This window comes from Gorilla gorilla, chromosome X, assembly GCF_029281585.2.
Source record: "Gorilla gorilla gorilla isolate KB3781 chromosome X, NHGRI_mGorGor1-v2.1_pri, whole genome shotgun sequence".
Lineage (NCBI taxonomy): Eukaryota > Metazoa > Chordata > Mammalia > Primates > Hominidae > Gorilla > Gorilla gorilla.
In genome coordinates, this window is record NC_073247.2 from 136,844,054 (window position 1) to 136,867,968 (window position 23,915).

General features: G+C 36.4%; 1 protein-coding gene across 4 annotated transcripts in view; it reads right to left on the reverse strand.

The window, feature by feature from the left end:
• TENM1 (teneurin transmembrane protein 1) overlaps positions 1-23,915 on the reverse strand; it is an 831,890-nt gene that overhangs the window by 798,224 nt on the left and 9,751 nt on the right. For 3 of the 4 annotated variants that reach the window (XM_055376891.1, XM_055376888.1, XM_055376890.1), the window contains exons 2-3: positions 14,941-15,007; positions 14,013-14,087 (exon numbers count right to left, since the gene is read on the reverse strand). The gene's annotated coding sequence lies outside the window, so the exon portion shown is untranslated. The remainder of the gene's footprint in view (positions 1-14,012; positions 14,088-14,940; positions 15,008-23,915) is intronic. The other variant, XM_055376889.1, reaches the window with a different exon arrangement.

Sequence of the window (23,915 nt, forward strand, 5' to 3'; positions counted from 1 at the left end):
GCTCAAGGGTGTATACCCTCTAGGGAATAAAATGGACTTCGAAGGTCAGTGATAAGCTAAAAACCTTATTACCACTCCAGTACCTTCTCATGAAATGCTTTCTCTGAACATCCTGTAATCAGATAATCTCTCAGATATATTGCATGTCTTTGTGCTTTTACTTTAATATATTTACTAGGATGCACTTCCCTACCTTTTCTGATAACCAAATTCCTAGTCATTTTCTAAAATTGTTACCTTTGAGTAGTATATTCCGAGACATAAGCCATAAGATATAGTAAGATGCTTTCTTGTCTGTGATTCCAAATCACTTCACATCTACCTCTATTACTGTTCTTATTAAATTATATTGTAGGAGTTATTTTGTTTGTTGGTTTTTGTATCTATTATATCCCAAATTTCTCACTGTGAAGCAGTCAGGGCAAAAATTATTTTCTATCAATCTTTACACACACCACTTTCCCTCCAACTCACCACAGAGTCTGTCACAATTTTTAACATATAATGTGTGCTCAATTTATTTTGACTGAATTAGATTGGAAAGTTGATATTAAAGGTCCAGAAAAAAAAAATAACCAAAGTAACACCTTCCTGTCAAACAAGGACTTGCTTCACATAAATTATACCCCGAGATCTAAAGACCCAGAAAAAGTATTTTTCATTGTAATATTAATTCAATTTAAGGGATCTAGAGGAAATTATTCATAATTTCAGAGGAGGTGCTATGGTCTGAATGTTTGTGTCCCCTGCCCCCACTCTAAATTCGTATGTTGAAATCCTAACACTCAATGTGATAGTATTAGGAGGTAGAGCCTTCAGGAGGTGATTAGGTGATGAGGGCAGAGTCCTCATAAATGGGATTAGTGCCCTTATAAAAGAGGCCCTAGAGAGACCCTCACCTCTTCCAGCATGTGAGAATACAATGTGAAGTAACATCACTGTCAAGTCACCAGAAAGCTGGCTCTTTATGAACCAAGAAGTCAGCCCTCACCAGACAATGAATGTGCCAGTGCCTTGGCGTTGGAATTCCCAGCCTCCAGAACTATGAGAAATAAATTTCTATTGTTTATAAGCCATATAGTTTATGGCCTATTTGCTACAGCAGTTGAAACAGACTAAGACAGGAAGCCTCAATATACCATAAAAAGAGGCTATCTTTGTTCATACTTCAAGTTCTTTCAACCCAGGCGATAAGTGATTATAATCTAATCCAAATCAATTGATAATTTTACCTACTTTAGAATATAACAGATTCCATGAAGAAAATAGAAGTAAAAGGCATAGTTCCTGTATTCAAGATTCTTGTAATCCAGTTGGAAAGATAATTTTAGTGGACAAGAAAACACTTAGAGAGCTAGATAAAGAGAATTAGACAAGCATAGTTATACAGTATAAACATGCTAAATACTGCAATCTGACTATAAAAATGCTGTAAGGACTTTTAAAAATGAGAAAGTCAAGTTGGAATCATGAACCTTGGAATGTTTCATGGGCCTTAAAGAATAGGAAGAGCTTAATACTGCAAAGAACCTGGAAAGAGAGGTGGCCTAAGACTTTACAACATCTCAAAGAATTCTAGAGCATGCAAGGAAACCGAGAGATGATTCAACTTCACCCCTCCATTTTAAACGAGAAGAAACAAACCCAGATAGAGCAATTGACTTGCCCAAGGTCCCACGGTGAATGTGGGCAATCCTGCATTGTTCCTGTCACCTCAAGTTGTCTCCCACAGCCTTGCTTAAATGACATAGAAGCTGTTGTTTATTTTCCATTTATGTGGGGGAAGAAGAGCTCAGATGCATAATTTCTCACTAGGAAAAACGTCCTGTTAAAATATTGTCTAGACCAATTTTTTAAAAAAGGAACTGGAAATGTTGGCGGTGTAACCATAAAAACTTGAGTAAATCTACTGCATTTGAAAAACAGCAGAAAATGACTTCTGGAGAGAGGGAGGCGTGAAACTAGAATAACATATCTATTATAGACTTTGTGTTATAAAGATGTGAGTTACGTCATCATATGTACAGGGAATAGGATTTTCCCCGAAATATAGTTAAGCTTATTTTATGAATGAATTATACTCTTTCTTAAAATTGGCTAATGGTTTAAAAAAAATGGCACTGCCCAGCAAATACTACACAAATATTGGCTATTTGAGAAAGAAGTTTCTTCCTTTTTTACATGCTAATTCTTGACATGCAGAACCAATTTTAATTTATATTCTGGAAGCATCTCAACTGCAAGAAACTGAGGGTGCCGACATCTGGCTTGATAAACCACATAGCTGTAAGCAAGCTTATAAATTAAATTATTTAAGTATCCCCATTTAATTTTCAACATCTCTAAGGACAGGATGACAGACTGAAATGTGTCAAACCCAAAGAAACCAGCCTAAGCTCATCTCAAACACAACACTTTAAGTAATTCAATAATATTCCACATTTTATAAACAGACATGAAAACACATTTCACCCTATCAATATAATTTGTGGTGTCCAAGTAGAATCATGTCATGTTATCCCACGAGAAATATAATTTAGTATGAACATAAATTTTTCTTAAAGATTCAATTATTGCCTTAAATATATGGCCATGTGGAAAAATCTCAGCATGTTAGGTGCAATCTCCCCAGTTTAATATGTTAAAGTGAATGAGGCAAGTCATCAGGAGACTTTTGTTCTCCTCTTTTGGGACAACACAGTTGTCACTATCATTGGTGCTTATTCATTAATTCATTCAACATATATTCATTAAATACTACTAGTGCTAAGTATAGTGCTAGGTCCTGGGAATCCATCAGTGTTAAAGCCTACATAGTCTCCATTTCCATGGAGCTTATTGTCTCACCCTCACTAGATAAAATGCCCTGATTGTCCTTTTAAAGCATTGGAACTCATTAATTCTGGATCAATTTCAGTCCCCTTCCCTCTTGTAGCTCATGAAAGACATGTATATAACACTGAGTCTGATAAAAATATATACACCTGAAAAGAATATTGGTATATATCTGGCTACCAAAGAGATGGATGCACACATGCAAGAAAGATAAACTCAAAAAGGCTGGGTTCCAAAAGTGCTCATTGTTGCTGGAGGCAGGAGGTAACCTGCACCTCAATCACAAAACCAAAATACTCTGAATCCCTGCTATGGGCAAGGCCACATACTAAGCTTTAGAGGGCGATTAATGAGTAAGATGTTAAACTGTCTAAAGTAGAGATAAGCTCATGGCAGTGGTACAGAAAATAAAGGATGGAAATAAAGGACATTATGAAGCAATGATGGAACCTAATGACTGGTTAGATATGGAGAGCAAAGTACAAGAAGAAAGAAAAGAAAGCCTCAAGGTTTTAAGCCTCAAGGGTAGCTGGAAGAATGATGGTATCATCAACAGAAACTGGGAAGTTGGACAGGGGATCCAACCTCGGAAATATGATGTGCTCACCGTTAGAAACACAATGAGTTTCAGATATCAGCAGAATATCCAATTGTACATGTGTGGCAAGAGGTTGGAGACATGGGACCATAGTGTAAGAAATATTTTAAAAATTATTTATATAAGAAATAGCAGTTAGAGTTTTAAAGGTAGATGAAATCCCCAAGGATAAAAAGGTAGAGGGAGAAAAACAAATAATGGATCTCAAGTACATTCACAGTTTGAGTGTAAGAAATAGAAAATAAGCCAGGAAGAAATGTCCATGTTCTTTACTCAAGGAGGCTTCATGGGAAGTAAACAGCACTGATAGCAGACAAAGAGAAATTGGTTCATCTTGGAATGGTGATATGGGTAAGCAAAGGATTAGGGCATACCAGAAAATGGAGTTAAACTGATTCACTATATTGTGGCCCTTTCTACTGCAAAATATATCTACCAGACTCATGTTTTAGTGGGGTCACATTAGAATCCTTTAGTTGAGGTATTCCACAATAAAAACATTCTTTGAGCAGGAGTCTAAAATTCATCTGCCATATCTAAAGGCCCAATCCAAGATTCAGATACCTCAACTTAAGAAGTCCTAAATGTCTAAACAAGAGAAAACCGATCAGATTTAAAGAAACCAGAATTATGCTGTTAACAGAGTTAGTAACAAATGAAGACTCAAGGGAATAGTAGCTGAATACCCTGAATACTTGCCTTACCACTTACTTACTGTGTAACGTTACTCAAATTACTTTAACTGCCCTTGGCCTCAGTGTTCTAAACTTGCAAATTGGAGATGATAACTGTGCAACCTTCATAAAGTTATTGTGGAAATTAAATGAGATAACACTTTAAAATGAATAGCGTAGTACTTGGCACACAGTAATTGCTCATAACTTGCTAGATCATACACATGCGCACACACAAGTCAATGAGCAACACACAGAGAAGTCTACATAAGGAAGAGAGTGGCTTGAAAACTGAACTGTCTACTGTAATTTAAAATAACAACTATGTCAGTCACCTAAGATTATCTATGTCCTCAAGAGATAAGTGGAAAGAGCAAGGTTAGCAGTTTTTGCTAAAGACCTACTAAGTTTATAAGATTAAAAAACACAAACTCAAGAATGAGATGAGAAAATACAAAATGAAGAAAGCATATTCACCCTTTCAGGAACGAGGCAGAAGAGAAGATTCTCATGTGGTTTGGCAAACTGGAAATTTAATATGAGAAAGTATTATTTTAAAAATATTCTATACACAGTCCTCTTTATAATTTTAGTCTTATCCAAAAAATATTATTATTAAATAAGTGATATTATGACACCGGAAGTAACTATCAGTGCATGCTATGTGGATACCAAATTATTCGAGAACACTTATTTCTATCATAAAATCACAAGTCATAGAGATGAAAGCAAAATGATAAAATAATCTACTTTGATTTCTATAACAAATTTGACATGAATTCCATGACATTCTCAAAAGCAATGAGAATAAAGGGCTTACACTAGAGTTCAGTAACCTCATTATACTGGAGGACCCCAAGAAGTCTGGAACAATACTAAGGAGGGCCACATAGCAGAAAAAGGAAACAGGAAAACATGTGTAGAGAAAAAATAAGGGGAGGGGAAAAAGGGGTAGAAGGGGGAAAAAAGCAATACCATGACAAATGTATCCAGTTACTATTGTAGAGTGCTTAGCACAGTGCCTGGCACAGAGTTAAATGCTGTATATATTTGCTAAATAAAGAATTTGGTATTCATAGTTAAATGCTGTATATATTTGCTAAATAAAGAATTTGGTATTCATAGCGCTAACGACATTACTTGCTTACCCTTTGTGTAGACATTCACATATTTGAAAGCAAAAGCCTAGGGCAAATGATTTCTCAAGGTCCTCTGCAGCTTGGTTATTTCATAGTTCTGTTTTCCATCATTTTAAGAGATTTTACTAGAGGAAAAACACTGATGGTATTGTCAACACATCAGAATTCTGTTTTCTACGTCATCACTTTCCATTTTACCTAAATGTATAATAGGACTATATTTTTCTAACAGCCAGCACTCACTTGGTAGACTTTTTAGAATTTGTGGGCATTATATATTTCATTTGATACTATACACATTAACAACTTGTATTATTCTTTAAAAAGCCCATTCATTTGTAAGATAGCCCTGTTAGTAAGCTCTACTGTAAATCATTTGGTACACAGAACTCTGTGTTCCCATCAGTAATGAAGTAGGCATTTTTATTCAAATGTTAGCAGGATGTTCAACTCCCAGGATAATGATTAAGCGAAGATCTCCTTTTTTATTCTGCAGACAAAGCAGTTACCATACTTACAGTTTAGGCTCTCAGGGACAAAAATCTTAATGGAGGCCAAGATTTTCTCAGACTTTATGGAAATAACCTTTTAAAAAGTTTTCATTCTATGGTCCCTCTCTACGGCAATTCTGATTTCTTTTTCCTGGGGTCAGAACATTCTTGACAGGCTTCCCACTCCCATGGTATTCTTTAATACTATTGTGATTTCCACATTTATCTTTCTAATAAATATTTCATCTGTCTGAAGGCATAATCATTGTGTGTTTACCAAATGACAAAATGACTTACAAAAATGTACTTAACTGAAAACCAGCCTTTCTTAGAATTACTAAAGGATTTTCTTAGAGCTTCTCCCTCCGCCTTTTCAAACTACTGTTCAGCAATAAGATGAATAATAACTTCATGTACTTTTTTATGATTAAAACTATAAACTTGGTGCAAACTGGTACTCAGCTGGCACTCACATTTTACAGTATGTAGATGTAAGCTTGGATCAGGCATGTACATAAGTGCATCTTTTATTCTGTGTTCATACACCATATACAAAATATTAAAGCATTAATCAGGGTGTTTTTGAACACAGGTGTAAAATTAAACAAAATTAAGAAAGGCATTGAAAATGTGTATTATTGATATTAACTTATTGAAGGTTTACATCATACACCTAAAGGTTTACATATTATAGCCATACCATTTAACTAGGTGAGCATTTTGCAAATAAGATGAGAACAAAACCAGTGATCTATTACACACAGTGACATTCAGCTATGTCACTTGAAGTGTACATTTTAAAATTAAATTTCATGTGCAGTAGTACAGATGAGTCTGGGACAAAATAAGTAGCTGATGCATTCACAGAAAACAGCTATTTAAAGTCATATGAGTTGAACAGTTTCATCTGACATATGTCAGACACTGAATGAAAACAGGACAATATTTGAAGGTCACCAGCTCAACATCTATACTACAGAAAAGACCCTTGCTACTTCAGATAGGGTGCCACAAGGCATGGGATTATATTGTCCCTTTGTACATATTTCAGAATTTTTGTCATTGTTTTTTTATTTTTCTTTACCTTTAAAAAAAGTATATATAGTGATTCTCAATATACTTTGGAAATATGTAAAGCTGAAGAAATAGTGATTTCAAATTTATTAAGGTGAAATGGAGGTCTGTGAAAAAGCTGGACTTTGCTTCACCCAAAAGACACATTTCTGCATTCAGCTGTCAAGTTAGCAATATCATGGGGCTGAAATAACACTCCTAAGGAATAACTTCTTCTCAGTGAGATTTCCAAGAAACTACAAGAGCCATTTCTATTAACTCTGATCCCATTTCCTAAGCATCCAATGTTGGACTTTTTGTTGATATACATGGATGCATTTCAGATTATGGCTTATCTATAAACACGTAGCAAAACCCCAAGGTTTTGTTTTTAGTTTTGTAGTTGTTTTTCTTCCATATTTTTTTCTGGCATAAAAGAATAAGTACTAAGGAATGCATCTTATTTTCCTCGAAAGATCAGAGCTAAATGTTACAAGAAACTGAATTGAGTCTACAAGTTAAGGTTCTTTATGAGCCTTGCAGATGGAAGTGTATGAGTGGCTGTCCTATCCACAAATTACAAGTACATAATCAGTCTCTAAGATGAGCAGCCTTCAAAGGAGAATGAATGATACAGTTAAGTGTATCTTTTCAAGGAAGTTTTGGCAGTGAATGACTATAATTGACCATCTTATCATATTTTTGCTCCCCATATTAAGATGATTCTACAGCTTTGTAGAACTGCAAGCTGACAAGTAAATTGATAATTTTAATATGCTAGAATATTTGTAAGGATATACTATGTGCCCAAAATGACTGATTTACCAGTACAACTGCCCCCTTGCAACAAAATCAAGTCTATCAATTTAATCCTTTTTGTTTAGTATTCACTTCTACTGCTCCTCAAAATTCCCTATATTATTCCTCATCTCACCATTGCATGTAGGTACTTTATCTTGTTTTAAGATCTTTCCTTTGCCTACTCTCAACCTTAGAGAGATAGATTCAGTGAAATATCTGACCATTACTGAAATAAGCTACAAAAAAAAAAAAAGAAAAGAAGAAAAAGGTCAATCTGTATGGTACTCTTCTATTCTCCTCTACTTACCCACATGGATATTCTGCCATACTTTGGTTTTTCCTTTTTGGTAAGGAAGTAATGTAGAGAAAGCTAGGTCACACAGGTGTTCAAGGGGAATTTTAAAATAAACATGTTTTGGATTCACTGATCTATACCATAAAAAGGATGATTGTCAGCTATGAGCAAATTTAACACTCAAAAATCCTTATAGGACTGACAGCAAATATGCACATGATAGCTCAATCTAGCCTGGCATGGTGGCTCATGTATATAGTCCCAACCACTCAGGAGGCTGAAGCAGGAGAATTGCTTGAACCCAGGTGTTCAAGGCTGCAGTGAACAATGATTGTGCCATTCACTTCAGCCTGGGTGAAAGCGTGAGACCCCATCTCCTAAAAAAAAAAAAAAAAAAAAGACCTATATATTGACTACTCCAGTTTTGCACGAAGAAGAATTAATATCCAACCTGAAATAAGGAAATGACCTCATTTTAAATTAAAAACGAATAAACAAAAACTAATGCCTAAATTATTTTTTCACGTTTTTTCACTTAGATGTTCTGCTGGCTCACCAAACTCAACAGGTATAAAATGGAATCCATTATTCTACCCCCTCCTAGAGTTGTACTTTCACTTCCGGAATGTGAATGGCACCAAGGCATATAAATGGGGGTGGACTGGGAGCAAGAGAAGCTAGTAGTACAAAAGTATAGAATCAAGCTGCCCAGAAGAAAGCCTAGGATCTGATCATAAATCTTGTTTAAAGATTTTTAAAGGCCAGGTGCTAATCCTGCTGCTTTTGGGAGGCTGAGGCAGGAGGACGGCTTGGGGCCAGAATTTCAAGACCAGCCTGGGCAACCAAGTGAGACCCCATCTCTACAAAAAAAAATAATAAAGATTTTTAGCTGCCCTCTCTTGCTAGGGTTATGAACATTTTCTTTTCCAACTCAGCCTAAACTTGCTTTTAGTAATGCTGAATAGTATCACTATCTGACTAGCCTTTCAAGCCAGAAACCTTTCCCTTATGCCCATATCTAATAAGTGACCCATGCCTGTCAGTTCTACATAGCATATCTCAAATCCCATGGTTCTCAAAGTGTAGTGCCTGGACCAGTGGCATCAGCATCCCCTGGGAACTTGTTAGAGAGGCAAAATCTTGGGCCCCACCTCAGACCAACTGAAACAGAAACTCAAGTGTAGGATCCAGCAATTTGTTTCTCAACAAGCCTTCCAAGTAATTCTGATGCACACTCAAGTTTGAGAATCACTGTTCAACTCTGTCTCTTCATTGCTATCACCATTGGTAATTGCCATCTGCCCCCATCATCTCTTATCTAGCTTTTAGCAGTAGTCTCCTAACTGGTTTATTGGTCTTCATATTTGATCCCTCCAATCCATCCTCCATACTACCACCTGGGTGGCCCTCTATATCACAAACATGATTACTGACGTCTTTCTCTAGTTCCTCCTTCCCTAGAGCAGTGTCTTTTTTTTTTTTTTTTTTTTTTTTTGAGATGGAGTCCTGCTCGGTCTGCCTGGCTGGAGTGCAGTGGTGCAATCTTGGCTCACTGCAACCTCCGCCTCCCGCCTCCCAGGTTTCTCCTGCCTCAGCCTCCTGAGTAGCTGGGATTACAGGTGCACACCACCACGCCTGGCTATTTTTTTTTTTTTTTTGTATTTTTAGTAGAGACGGAGTTTCACCATGTTGGCCAGGCTGCTTTTCAACCCCTGACCTCAAGTGATCCACCTGCCTTGGCTTCCCAAAGTGTTAGGATTACAAGCGTGAGCCACCGTGGTCGGCTGAGCAGTGACTTTTAAACCATGTTCCACCAGGTGTGGTGGCTCATGCCTGTAATCCCAGCAATTTTGGGAGGCCAAAGCAGAAGGATCACTTGAGGAGTTGAGACCATCGTGGGCAACACAGTGAGACCCTATCTCTAAAAAAATAATAATAAATAAAAATAAAAAATATATATTTATTTAAATAAAATAATCAGTGTTCCTAGGTGGCTGTTTCAGGGGTTGCCCTTAAGCAAGAAAGAGGCTCAGTGGGCAATAAACCAAACTTCAAATTTCACAAGTAACATTAGAAAACCACTGGCCTACAGGAAAAGAAGAGATGCACCTTTGTAGGATACAGGCTAGGGAAATCCATCTATATCTGTCTCCAGCATACTTCTCTATGCTTATCTCTTCTCATGCTTACATTCCACATGACCCTCTACCTGTAAAGACTGATTGCAGTTTCCCTAAGAGACCAGGGTATTTGATATTTCTCTGCCACTTATTCTTTTGCTTAGAACATACTCTCATCCCTACCATTTGTTCATCTGACAATACCAAATTACCATTCCCTATTCCCCAGCAGTCCACACTCACATGCCTGGCCCTAGTATTACCAGCATTACCTCCTCCACAAAGCGTTTCCAGATATCTGCTTCTCATTCCCCTACCAGATGAAATTGTTTGCCCATCCTTTGTGCCCTTACTATAGCAATAATAGTTGCAGAAGTAATAGCTAATATTTATTGAGCATACACTATGTTATATGCCAGGCATTGTGCAAGGTGTTTTATGAATTATTTGCATGCCATTTTCAACGTCACAACTCTGTGAGGTATAATTATTATTCTCATCTTAGAGGTTAGGAGATTGAGATTTAGAGAGATTATTCTTAATCTACTTGCCCAAGCTGTACAGTCAATATGTGGCCGAATTGGATCTTCTCATGGTTTTAAACCCCAAAGCATATGCACTTACCCTCTACTACAGAATTAAAGAGGATACACTCAAGCTGCAGCATTTTTAAAAAGGAAGAAAAGGAGAAGAGAGGAGAGAAACCATTCTAGGTTGCAAACAAACGTATCTGAGGACTGGCCCTGAGCAATCGGCCACTAGCTTGAAACTTCAATTTCACACTCTACTTAATACCCAACACCTAGATTGTCATGAAACCCATGCCAGGGTAACCTGTTAGGATATTAGTGCCTATATCATTCTTCCTGCTGCGGGTGTCCCATGAAAGAAAAAAAGATAACTTTTTACTTCTCACTTATCAACAAACCTTGTATCCTAGGCATCAATGTGGAGGGATACGGGACAAGGGGATAGGAGGAGGGAGCACAAGTGGTCCACAGAAGGAGAGGGAAGGAGGACTAAATTCTCTCTGAAACTGGGAGTGGGAGTGATAGAATTGCCAGGTTTTTCAGGGACCTCACAAATCGCTGTAGTTCTGATGGAGGGACCTGATATGGATATCTAGAAAAAATGGTCACTAGGTAAATAACCCTGTGCACCAATTTCAGCATGAAGAATGGCTTTCAGTAATGATCAACAACTAGAGACTTCTCCTTACATTTTCCGTACTGAGTAAACCTCAGTGTACTAGTTTGCCATTGCTGTTGTAATAAATTACCACAAAATTGACAGCATAAAACAACACAGACTTATCTTAGAGATCCAGGGGTCAGAAGCCTGAAGTGGGTCTTGATAGGTTAAAATCAGGGTATCGGCATGGCTGAATTCTTTCCTGGAGGCTCTAGGAAAGAATCAGTGTTCTTGACTTTTCCACTTTCTAGAGGCCATCCACCTTCCTTGGCTCATGGCCCCTTCCTCCATTTTCAAAGCCAGTAAAATCAGGCCAAGTTCTTCTCATGGGCCCATCTCTCTGTTTTTCTCTCTTTTGCTCTTTTCTTCCACTTTTAAAGATGCTTGTAGTTACATTGGGCCCACAGAGATAACCAGGATAATCTCCCTATTCTAAGGTCAGCCGATTAGTAACCTTAATTCCATTTGCAATCTTAATTCCTCTTTGTCATGTTCACATGACATGCCATATTCACAGGTTTCAGAGATTAGGACACAGACATCTTTTCGGCGGGGGTTGGGGGGAGGGGGGGCATTTCTCCCACCATAACCAATGATTACTGCAGATTTGAGTGGAGAGCTGTTTTAGATTACACACATCATTGCCTTACTCAGTAGGTTTTGATATATGAATCTTTTAAACTTATTTAAAAATGCCATGAGCAAGTAAATTCATAGAAACTCCATACCTACAACACTTGATTATTTTATTTCTCTGTGTATAGCACAGTCCCCAACTCTCTACTATGAGCTTATGAGTGAGGACTATGTTCCATATTACTTTTTGTTTCCCCAGCACCTAGCACCATGCCTGGCACACTGTAGAGACTTATAAATGTTTGTCACAGTAATAAATAAATAAAAAGTGCTTCTTCTGGAAAAGAACATTTGTAGAGTTGTATTTGTAACTTAGTTCAGAGCTGTACATATCTTGAAAAATGAATCTACTGCTAAAAAAGAGGGGGAAAAGCTGAACATACACTATTTAAAAATCAATTTAAAATAGATGTCAGAGGCATTTTTTATTATTTCTAAATTAGATCATTCATCAGTGGAATACAGAGCAAAAGAAAGGGAACTGCTCCCCTAAACCAAATGAATTCTTTCTTGTATCTCACTTCAAATCAATAAGGTGAAAGTCTCTTCTAAAATATTATGATTCATGAACCTCATTTACTGCTCATTCTTTTGGTTTCATCAGAGTAGCCATGTTAATATAGTACTAGAATTGTTGATATTTTATTGCATTGCCACATCTCATTATTATGTATTAAATGCTATTATTTATGGTCACTACTTAATCTGACGTGAGACAGAAAAATTATTGAGGGCTCGGCACCTCAGAAGTAGGCATTTTATAGGGACAAAGAACTGACTAGGAAGAGTCAATGGTCCTTCAGCTGCCCCTCAGATCATTAACTCCAAGTGGTTATTTGTTCTCAGGCACTGTCCTGTGCCCAAGTTGTTACTGCTGTGATATGTAGATGAAGGAGAATATATTTTAAATGTTTTAATATGAACTCAATGCTCATGAAAGGTGCCAGATTGAAAGCATTGGAGTCTGAAGTCATCAGGTTACGCACTTGGATGGTTTCAAGGTACAGAGAGATGCTTGACCTTGAACGACCATCATGCAAGAAGGTGAAAACATAGTTTGCTGAACTCCAACAGACTGACAGAGAAGAAGCACAGCAGCATCCCAAAGTGAAGCATTTTTATCAAGGAAGAAGACTCAAGACTACTAGCTAAACTTCAGCTTGAAACTATTTATTATAACGCCAGTACTAGTACGCATGGAGTGAGTGAGTGATAGTGGCGTTAGAATACACAATTGCTTTAAATCAAGGAAAAATATACTATTACCAACTCACTAAACCACTTAACAAGGAGCAATCTTTTAAATGGTGTGTGTATTCCAATTTAATCGCTAATCTTGATTCCGTATTGCATATCTGAGAACAGCCCTGAATTTTCTAAAAATCATACAATGTTTGAACAGAAAGACAGTTGGAGTTGTTCAGCCCAAAGTTTTTATAATAGACTTGAGAAAACCAATGCTCAGAGTGAAGAAGTGACCTGATGAGAAACGTATTACTAATATAAGACTGAGAGTAGAGCCCAGGCTTTCTGATTGAAAAACAAGGGCTTTTCTACTATGTCGTGTTGCCTTTCTAAAAGAGGGAAACTAGCTGCTCTCTGAAACTTTTAAATATTTAGTGCCAATTATTTTTATAAGTGTGCATTCTTTGGGTCTGTCAGGCATTTTCCTCTCCATTCTGATCCATTCATTCACATTAGCTTAGTAAGACTAACATTTTCCACACATTTAAACTTTCCTAGTGTGAAAAATACTTTGCAATTAGTATTGCACAACTGGCAGACTCACAATTACCAAATTAAAAAAATTATTTTCACAAATGACATTATATGCAAAAATCTCGACTTACTTTTTAAGTAAGTTTATCTTTTAATGTCATTTTATTTTCTGATCTTACATTTTTTTTCCTATAGTAATCTGAACTTTTTGGCAATAGTATTCCCTTAAAGACAGTACCTCTGAAAGAAAGGCTAATAGAACTACATGTATAGTCAAAACTGACAAATCCGCTTTAAATTTCTGATACAGACTAATATCCAATAATTGGAGCCCAATTAAGGAAACCCTTAATGAGATATTTGTGTTATATTTTTAGAAGGGCAATGCAAATTCTGAGAGTTTGCAGGTTTCTTTTTTACATACTCTTAAAGAAAGTATCAAGTGATGCCAAAGACTTACCACAAATTCAGATCATCCTTTTGACTTTTTTACAGCTTGAAATGAGAATTCACATTTGAGTAATGATGCATAGCACTGCAAGATATAGGTAGCAAAGGGAAAAAAATCAATGCTTTCTGTGCCTTAGTTACTAAGGACTGAACATTGACCAATATTTTAATAAAAATTAAAACCAGTGAGGGAGATCCTTCATCTTGCCACATTTTCTCACGTAGCCCACCTAACAGTGGACTGACTATAGAGAAGCAAACACTCTCAAAGCTCCATTTGAATTATACCTACATTGGCACATTTACCACGAAAAAAGGCACAATAACTTTTGCCCCAAAGTTGCTCAATACCTGTTTATTGGACATATAGATGGATAGATGGGTAGATGAAGAGAGGGTAGAACGGAAGGGTAAACAAATGAATGCAATACCTGTGTAAATACAAATATTTTACATGAGACTTTACTAAAGAATCAAAACATTCATTTCAGGAGGCAAATATTTATGCCAGTAAAATTTTCTAAATGGAATTATCTGTTCCATTGATATGGAGAAATATTTATTTGTAGTCAGTAAGAACTACTAAATAGTTTTGCAAACATCTTCTCTGGCTACTGCTGTTCCTACATACTCTGCAGATGTTCCCATTAGTTAAGAAGACTCCTGATTTGAGTAGCTGTATGTGGAAAAGGTCACAGAATTATTCAGACATGTAAGACAGCCTGCATATTTGTTTTTGCAAAGACTAAAAATTATGAGGTACAGACACAAGCTTATCTATAAAATGGACAGACTTTAAAAATTTTAAAACAATGCATTTCATTTACATGACATGCAATAAATATAACTGACTATATCACCAAAACATTCCATTCTTTTCACATTATGTAGCTATGTGTTCAATTCTTAAAGTAAAATTCAGTGTAAAATGCACATACCTTGATAGGTCCAGAAGTTATGGGAATCAAAAAGGAGACAGCGGAATAAAGGTCACCCTTGTAATTCCTGTAAACAAATTAGGCCAAATTATCCTTCAAACATATGTGCATGCAAATCCAAAGCAGTCCTTATATGAATGAATGGAAGAGATACATGCGGGGTAGGGTTGGAAGTGGAGATGAGGGTTGTGAATATAAGAACATTTATTGTGCAATTCACAAGAGATAAAGGGGTCCGCTTTTTAAAAGGTCTACTTGAAATTTCAACTGATTATATTAAGTATGCTGCTAACAAAGAATTTCTTAATTATAGAAGAGTATACCTGGAGGAGTATGAAACTCTCACCCATTCCACATAGACTCTCCCAACTGAACACTATTCAATTTCCTTTTTTTTTTTCAATTTTCACTCAACATACCAGTCATTTTGAGACGAAATGCCCACAATTTCAAGGAGTTTCCACTAGTGTAAACAATTTATAGTAGTCCTAATTTCTTACATTAAAATTGTCCTTTACAATTTATAAAAAAAAATCATATATGTATTTCATCTATTTCTCAAACAACTCTGTTATAAGATTAGGAAATTAAGGCCCAGAGAGGTTAAATGGCTTTTTCAAACTCACATATGTGGTTAGTGGCAGAGCCAGGATTAGAATTCATGTCCCCTCACTTTTGGTTCAGTCCTTTTACCAACGTCCCACATGGCATCTTTTATTCAACAGGTATAAAACTGACTATAAAATGTGTCTCCACTATGGTTTGGATATGGTTGGTTTGGCCCTGCCAAGTCACATGTTGAGATTTGATCCTTAGTGCTGGAGGTGAGGCCTGGTACGAGGTGTTTAGATCATGGGAGTAGATCCTTCATGAATAGCTTGTGCCCTTATCATGAAAGTAAGTTCTCACTCTTAGTTCCCATGAGAAATGCTGGTTGAAAAAAAAAAAAAAGCCTAGCACACTCTCTCTCTCTCTCTCTCTCTCTCTCATCATTTAATCTCTGAATATGCTGGCTCCCCTTCACCTTCTGACATGATTGGAAGCTTCCTGAGTCTTCACCAGAAGTGGATTCTGTTGCCATGTTTCTTTAAAGCCTGCAGAACTGTGACCCAAATAAACCTCCTTTCTTTATAAATTACACAGCTTCAGGCATTCCTTTACGGCATGACGAATAGACTAAGACAGTCTCCCATGTGCCATGCTTGGTGCTAAGGAAGGAGCTGTGCTATTATATAATGATCCCTACTAATTTACTCCACTTGAGAGATACACTTCTTCCTCTGATTTATATATACCCAGTATGAAGTCACCTGGATTTTTAACATATGAACTTTTAAAAAGTCATTCATGGCAGGTGCGGTGGCTCACGCCTGTAATCCCAATGCTTTGAGAGGCTGAGGCGGGTGGATCACGAGGTCAGGAGTTCAAGACCAGCCTGGCCAAGATGGTGAAACCCGGTCTCTATTAAAAAGACAAAAATTAGCCAGGCATGGTGGTGGGTGCCTGTAATCCCAGCTACTGGGGAGGCTGAGGCAGAGAATTGCTTGAATCAGGGAGGCGGAGGTTGCAGTGAGCTGAGATTGCGCTGTTGCACACCAGCCTGGGCGACGGAGCAAGACTCTGTCTCAAAAACAAAAGAGAAAAAAGTCATTTATTAGTAATGTAAAATTGGTGCAATATTTATGGAGGGCAACTTTTCAGTAGGTACCAAAACCCTTAAAAATATGTCCTCCTTGTGATCGAGTTATTTTACATTTAAACATTTCAAAAGGAGTTATCAGAGATATATACAGAGAGGTATGTATAAGAATTTTTCATGATGTTTTTATAGTAATATTGGAAATTTCCTAAATATCCAATAATTGGAGTCTGGTTAAATAAATCAAGGATTTATTTATGTGGTGGATTACTAAGCAGCCATTAAACATAATATGGGAACTGTTAGATGTTAATGATCACTTCATATAATTTCTATGTATGTCTTTAATTTGCTGCTTCTAAATGACATTCTGGAAGAGATGGGGGAAAGGGGACTATACATTTTTCTTTTCATTTTTTGGTGTTTTCTTTCAACTCTGTTTCTCTTTGTCTCTGTCTCTCTCTCTCTTTCTGTGTGTAGGTCTGTGTGTTTATGTGTGTGTATGTATTTATATATGTCTGTGTGTATGCACATATCTAATATATTTTATTCACATAGAAAGATGTTCAAAAATATTTATTTAAATAAGCACATTATAAAGTAACCACAATGTGAGTTGAGCTTAGATATAGATGTATGTAAATTATGATTTTCTTCTTTCTGTGTATCTGTATTTTCTAACTTTCCTATAATAAACATATATTACTCATATATAGAAAGTTATTATATGTTTTTAATTCTTCAAAAATCCATTTTAGAAAAGGCAGTGTGGGCCACACAGGGTGGCTCACACCTGTAATCCGAGCATTTTGGGAGGCCAAGGTGAGAGGATCGTTTGAGTACAGAAGTTCGAGACCAGCCTGGGCAACAGAATGAAAGCCTGTCTCTACAATAAAAATATTAGCCAGGCATTGTGCTGTGTGCCTGTAGTCTCTGCTACTTTGGAGGCTGAGGTGGGAGGGTCATTTGAGCCTGGAAGGTTGAGGCTGCAGTGAGGCTGCAGTGAGCTGTGAGGTTGAGGCTGCAGTGAGCTGGAGTGTTATCCACTCCAGGCTGGATGACAGAGTGAGACTTTCTCTAAAAAAATAACAAAGGAAAGAAAAGAAAAGAAAAGAAAAGGCAGTGTGTAAATTAAAGCAGAAGAAAAAAGAAACTTCAAAATTTAACATTCCAATATTTTATGATTGGCACTTAATTAACCTTATGGTCCCAATTTATCAATGAAGTAATCCCCAAACCTATTATTTTTATATTTGAGGAAAAATCTCAGTAGTAAGAGTAAACAATTTAAAATTTTTACCAGTAAATCAAGACAGAAGACAATACTTAAATGCCATATTTAAAATGTAGGTCAATAACATCATTGTCACCTTACAAATATCTTACAAAGATCACCAAGGTGACCTCATAATGACAACAGGGTATCATATTATTACTAATGATCTCCATATCCAATGCACTATATATAAATCATTCATACCAGGCTGAAGTGGTGCTCTTGATTAGTTGCAATCTAACTGCCTGATGTGCATTTTTCATCACTGTTAATGTTGCTCAAAAAAGACGTAGTTCTGCTCAGATGTTCATGTGGTTCCAGAATAGTGCTAAGTTAGAATCTTTCAAGGGAAGACATTTCAGAAAGTACTTAGATCCAGACTACAAAAAATATTTCTGGCTCTTGTGCTGCATATACCAGAGCAAGTCTGTAGAAATTGGCTTCATATACATCAGGCTGATTCTGCAAGGAGGCTAGCAAAAAATGCTTTAAAAAATAAACTGCCCTATATGTAGCATTTTGCCTTGGTGAGATAAACAGAAGACTGGGGAAAAACAAAGGGCTCTTCTCTGCTCACTTCTCCATTGTTTTCAAGCTGGCTCCTTTAGGAGTGTGTCACCCCATTTATGACTAGAGAAGGCCAGTTAATACATTGATCTATGTCAGATACCACAAGTTACTTACCATCACTTAACAATTCCCAACATGTACAACTTCCCTCACCCTTTATCTCTCTATTCCACTCAAGAATTCATTTCCAAAAAAGAAACTGTTCACTGTCTTAATACTGAATGTGGGCTAACTACCGTTTAAGAAAAAGAAATTAGAATGTTTGACAGGACCATCACTGAACTCAGACAAATAATGCATACCAGAGGCAAAAACAGCAGAAGCTATTAAACAAAGGTTAAAAATACATCTCACAGGACTAACTATTGGTTTTGGAGATAGGCTAGACCCTGCAAGCAGAGCCCTATGTCCAAACCTGGACAGCTCATTAAGAGATCATCTAGCCTAGACCTTAATTAGCACCACTGCCTGTTGTTTCTTCCTACATAGATAATAATATTCTACTTCCTTCAGTTCTCAGCCTCTTATAACAAAACTATCAGCAGAGATTGGCTATGGAGGTAAAATACATAAATTGGAGGTGAGCAGAAGAAGGGCCTAAAAGCCGGGTTGAAGATGTTGACATCAAATAATATATGTATATATGAATATGCACATAATGTGAATATGCATACATGTGTATGGATAGATACCTTTCTCAAATAGATGTTAAAAGTATGATTTCTATTAGTTTAGAAAATGGTACAAATTTTTACTTTTTAAAAATAATTACCTAATTATACTGTAATTTTAATACCTATATTAATGCTATTTCTATTTTCAAGGGACTTTGGGCGGCATATAGGTCACACTTTATCTTATTAATGAGTATATCTTTACATCGCTATATATGCTTTGAAACTCCTAATGCAATTTTTTTAATGGGACGTTTACTCAAAGACTTCGCAGAAAATAATAGTGTTAATAAAAGAGACAGTTTTCCCATTACAATGATCAGTGCTCTCAGACAATTAATGCTGCAACACTCTGTTGTCACTTTCTTCCTCAAGGCCTAGAGAACTTCTTGGTTTACATTATTGGCTGAAGCTTCTTTTCTTTCTGGCAATATAGGCATTTCTAATGATGAGACCTGCCAAAACTTGTCAATGCTATTTTTCTTCTTTTCCATTAGAGGTGACTGTGGCTGAATAGCCAAGTAATCTATAGTCTAACTTCATTTAATTGTTTTTACTACATGACATGAAGAAATATAGTGAGTAATCACTTCTGTTTTACATGAAGCAAATTGCTAGTGCTTTCCACAGCAATATGAACAAGACTTAATTTGTGCAATTTCCCTTGAACATCCTGTTCAAATCCTAGCAGGGTAAGTTCCGCCCTCTTTGGTTCTCTAGTGAGTGAAGACCAGATTGGATCAGTGGATCTCGATTATTTTCCCTTCTGTAGTCCTCTTCAAAATAAAGTCAGAGAATAGTTGGTCTTGGCTAAAACTGGCATATTCCTCTCCCTCCAGCAACATCTCTCAAGAAAAATGGGTTTATTATCTTTGTTTATTTGTTCCCAAACCTCACTTCTCATATGGCAATATTTATTTTTTTGTTTTTTTAATGGTTTTCTTTGTTTTGTAAATACACGGTGCCTGATAAAGTTATATAGTCTAATTACAGAAAATTTGGAAAATACAGATAATAAAGGAAAAAATGACCTATTACCCACCTTTTTCAATCAGAAATAATCATTTTTAGCACTTTTGCATATCTTTTTCAAGTCTTTTTTCTTTCTTACATATTGGATACATATAATTTTACACCTTGGTTTATCATTTGGTAGTATAACATAAACATTTTCCTTTTATCTTAAAATATTTGTAAACATCTTTTTTTAATGGCCATTATGTATTGCCTTGTCTAGATATATCATAAATCACATAGCATTTGCCTTGTTGAACATTTGGGTTCCTTCATATTTTCTATTATCACAAATAATGCTTGGTGAAAATATTTGAAATGAAGTTTTTTATTTCATATTATTTATTTAGAACAAAGTCCCAGAAGTAGAATTATTGGTATGAACATTATTAAGGCTTTTGCAGCAAACTGCCAAATCTACACCAACTAATATTTCATCATGTCCTTATTAGTCATTCATTTACTCAACCAATATTTATTAATCACCTACTATGTATCAGGCACTGTGCTAGGTGATATGGATATAGTAGTGAGCAAAAAAGAAACAAAGTTCATGCCCTCAAGGAACTAATATTCTAGAAAAGTGGATAAGATTAAAATACAGTATGATACCAGGTAATGATGAGTAATATAAAGAAAAATAGAAGCTGATAAAGGCATAGAAAATGAAAGACAATAAAGTTCATTATATAGGATGGTCAGAGTAGGCCACTATGATGAAGGAACATTTGATCAAATATCTGAATGAAGTAAGAAAGTAAACCTGGAGAGGTCTGAATGAAAATTAAATGGGTTAATACATATAAAGTCCTTAGGACAGTGCTTTGCCTAGGAAGCATTCCATATGTGTTAGTTTTTATTATTACTTGTAATGCTAGAATATTCCATTCACCTTTTCTGGTGACATTATTATGGTGGTGTGATCCTGAAAGAGTCAAAAAGGATCTATCATATACTTCTATTATTTGATTGTTTATGTCCCCTCCAATATTCATGTTTAAACTTAATGCCCAATGCAACCGTATTAAGAGGCGGGACCTTTTGGGAAGTGATTAAGACATGAATGGATTGGTAATTTATAAAAGAGGTCCAGGGAATAAGCTAGGTTTTTTTTTTGTTTTTTTTTTGTTTTGTTTTGTTTTTTGGCCCTTTCAACTTCCACCATTTAAGGACACAGGGTACTTCCCTCTGGAGGACACAGCAAGAAGGCAGCATCTTGGAAGCAGAAGGAGTAACTGCCTCCCGCACTGAATGTCAGTGCCTTAATCTTGGACTTCCCAGCCTCCAAAACTGTGAGAAAATAAACTTCTGTTCTTTATTTTAAAACAAAAGTAAAGCCTGCAGAAACCTTGGAGAAAAATCATTTTAGACAGATAAAAAAGCAGGCACAAGGCCGTGAGAAAAAAAAAAAGAATGTATGGCATGTTTAAAGAACAAATCAAAGGGCAATATGGCTAGAAGGTTATGAGCAATGTTTGAGGGGGGACATAGCAAGACATGAAGTCCAATAAATAGTGACCAAATCATGTAAAGCCTTGTAGGGCATTGTAAAGATTTTTTAAATTTTTCGAGTTTTTTAAAGTGTGATGAGAAGTCAACCTTTGGAAGCCAGAGAGCAGACAGATCATAAGATCGTGTTTAAGTTTTAAAATGATCATCCTGGTTGCTGTGTGAAAAACTATATGAGAACAAAGATGGATCTAGGGATATCAATTAGAAGGCTGTTTCAGTATTCCAGGTAAGAAATGATGGTGGTTTGTTCTAGAGTGTTAGTAATGAATGAGAAGAAAATTATTCAGATAAAGAATATAGTTTGAAGGTAGAGTCAGCATTTGTTAATTGGTTGGGTGTCGGGTGTTAAAAAAGAGAAATCAAGAATGACTAACATTTGGGACTTGAAAAATTGCACTGAGCATTATTTTAATTTTTAAAATAAACAGGCATTTATTGTTTCTAATTTGTATGTATACATGTACATAGAAATTGTGGTAAGAACATTTAACATGAGATCTACCCTCTTAAAATTGTAAGTGTACAATACAGTATTGTTATTTAAGGCACTATGTTGGACAAAAGATCTCTAGAACTTATTTGCCTTGCATAAGAGAAACTTTATATTCACTGAATACCATTTATGTTGATTACTGAAGGTTGAGGTTTTTTTCAGTTATTTTTATTCCATTTCCCATTTCTATTTCCTCTCTTGTGAATTATTTTTTCATGTCTTTGCCCAAATGGCATTTATAAAATTATTTCCTCCCTTAGCTTCTATTTTATTGTTATCTTGTATGGCTTGTACCTCTCTGATCTTATTCTAACTTCCTCTCTCTTGAAGGCTCCTCTTATTTCACTAAACTCTTAAATGCAGTGTTTCTCAATATTTCATCTTTGCTTCTCTTTTTACTCTATACAGTCAACTTTCTGTATCCATGAGTTCCACATCTGTAGATGTAATCAAACGTGAATCAAAAATATTCGAAAAAAAATTCCACAAAGTTCCCAAAAGCAAAACTTGAATTTGCTGCACAGCAAGTACTTTGTTGAATCCATGTGAATAAAGTGATGTGTAGGTATTGTATTAGATTTTCTTTTTTAGAGATGGGGTCTTGCTATGTTGCCCAGGCTGGACTCAAACTCACGGGACCAAAGGATCCTCCTGCCTCAGCCTCCCAAGTAGTTCGGACAATAGGCATGTACACCCTTGCGTCTGGTGTATTAGGTATTGTTAAGTAATCTAGAGATGACTTAAAGTATATACTTAGGTCATATGCAAATATTATACCATTTTATATCATGAACTTGACTATCTGTGGATTTTGGTATCTATGGTGGGGGGTCCTGTAACCTGGTCCCCACAGATATCAAAAGATGACTGTATATACTCTCTAGCTAAGCTCACCTACCTGCCCCTATGATTTCAACTACTATGTTGATTGATGACACCCAGATCTCTAATTCTAGACTTCATCTTCAGATCTGTATTTTTTTAGAACAAGTTCTTGCTCTGTCATTTAGACTGGAGTGCCATGGTGCAATCATGGCTCACTTGCAGTCTCAACATCCCAGGCACAAGCAAGCAATCCTCCCACCTCAGAGTGCTGAGTAGCTGGGACTAAAGAGATGTACCACCACGCCCAGTTAATTTTTTTTTTAAAAAAGAGATGGGGTCTCACTATGTTGCCCAAGCTTGTCTCAAACTCCTGTGCTCAAGTAATCCCCCTTCCTTGGCCTCCTAAGCTGCTAGCATTACAGGCAGGAACCAGTGCGCCCAGCCAGATCTGTAATTTCCATCTGGCACAATCCATCTCCATCTGGATATCTAGCTGATGTCTCACATCGAATAAGTCCAAACCTGACTGCATTATCCCCACTAAAACCCACTTTTTCTTCTGTGTTCCCTATTCTGCTTCATGGCATTACCTAGTTTCCCAAGACAAAAGCCTCAGAGTCACTCCCTCCTTCTTCCTCACACCCTAAATTAAATCAATTTCCAAGAATCATTGATTCTACCTTATGAGTGGTTCTCAAATTTGTCCACTCCTCTCCATCCTCACTGTCACTGCCTTGGTTCATGTCCTCATAATTGGTCACAGTTGCAGTACTGCCTCTTTATTGGTCTCACTGCTACTATACTCTTAATCTACTTCAATCCTTCCTCCATACTGGTGATGTCTTTCTAAAACAAGGTTGATTCACCTTGCCCTCACTTTAAAACCCCTTATCTCGTCCAGTTGACGCTACTACAACATAGCACACTGCTTAATTTTGGATAAATCTCAGGAGAAACACCATTTTCTAGGAT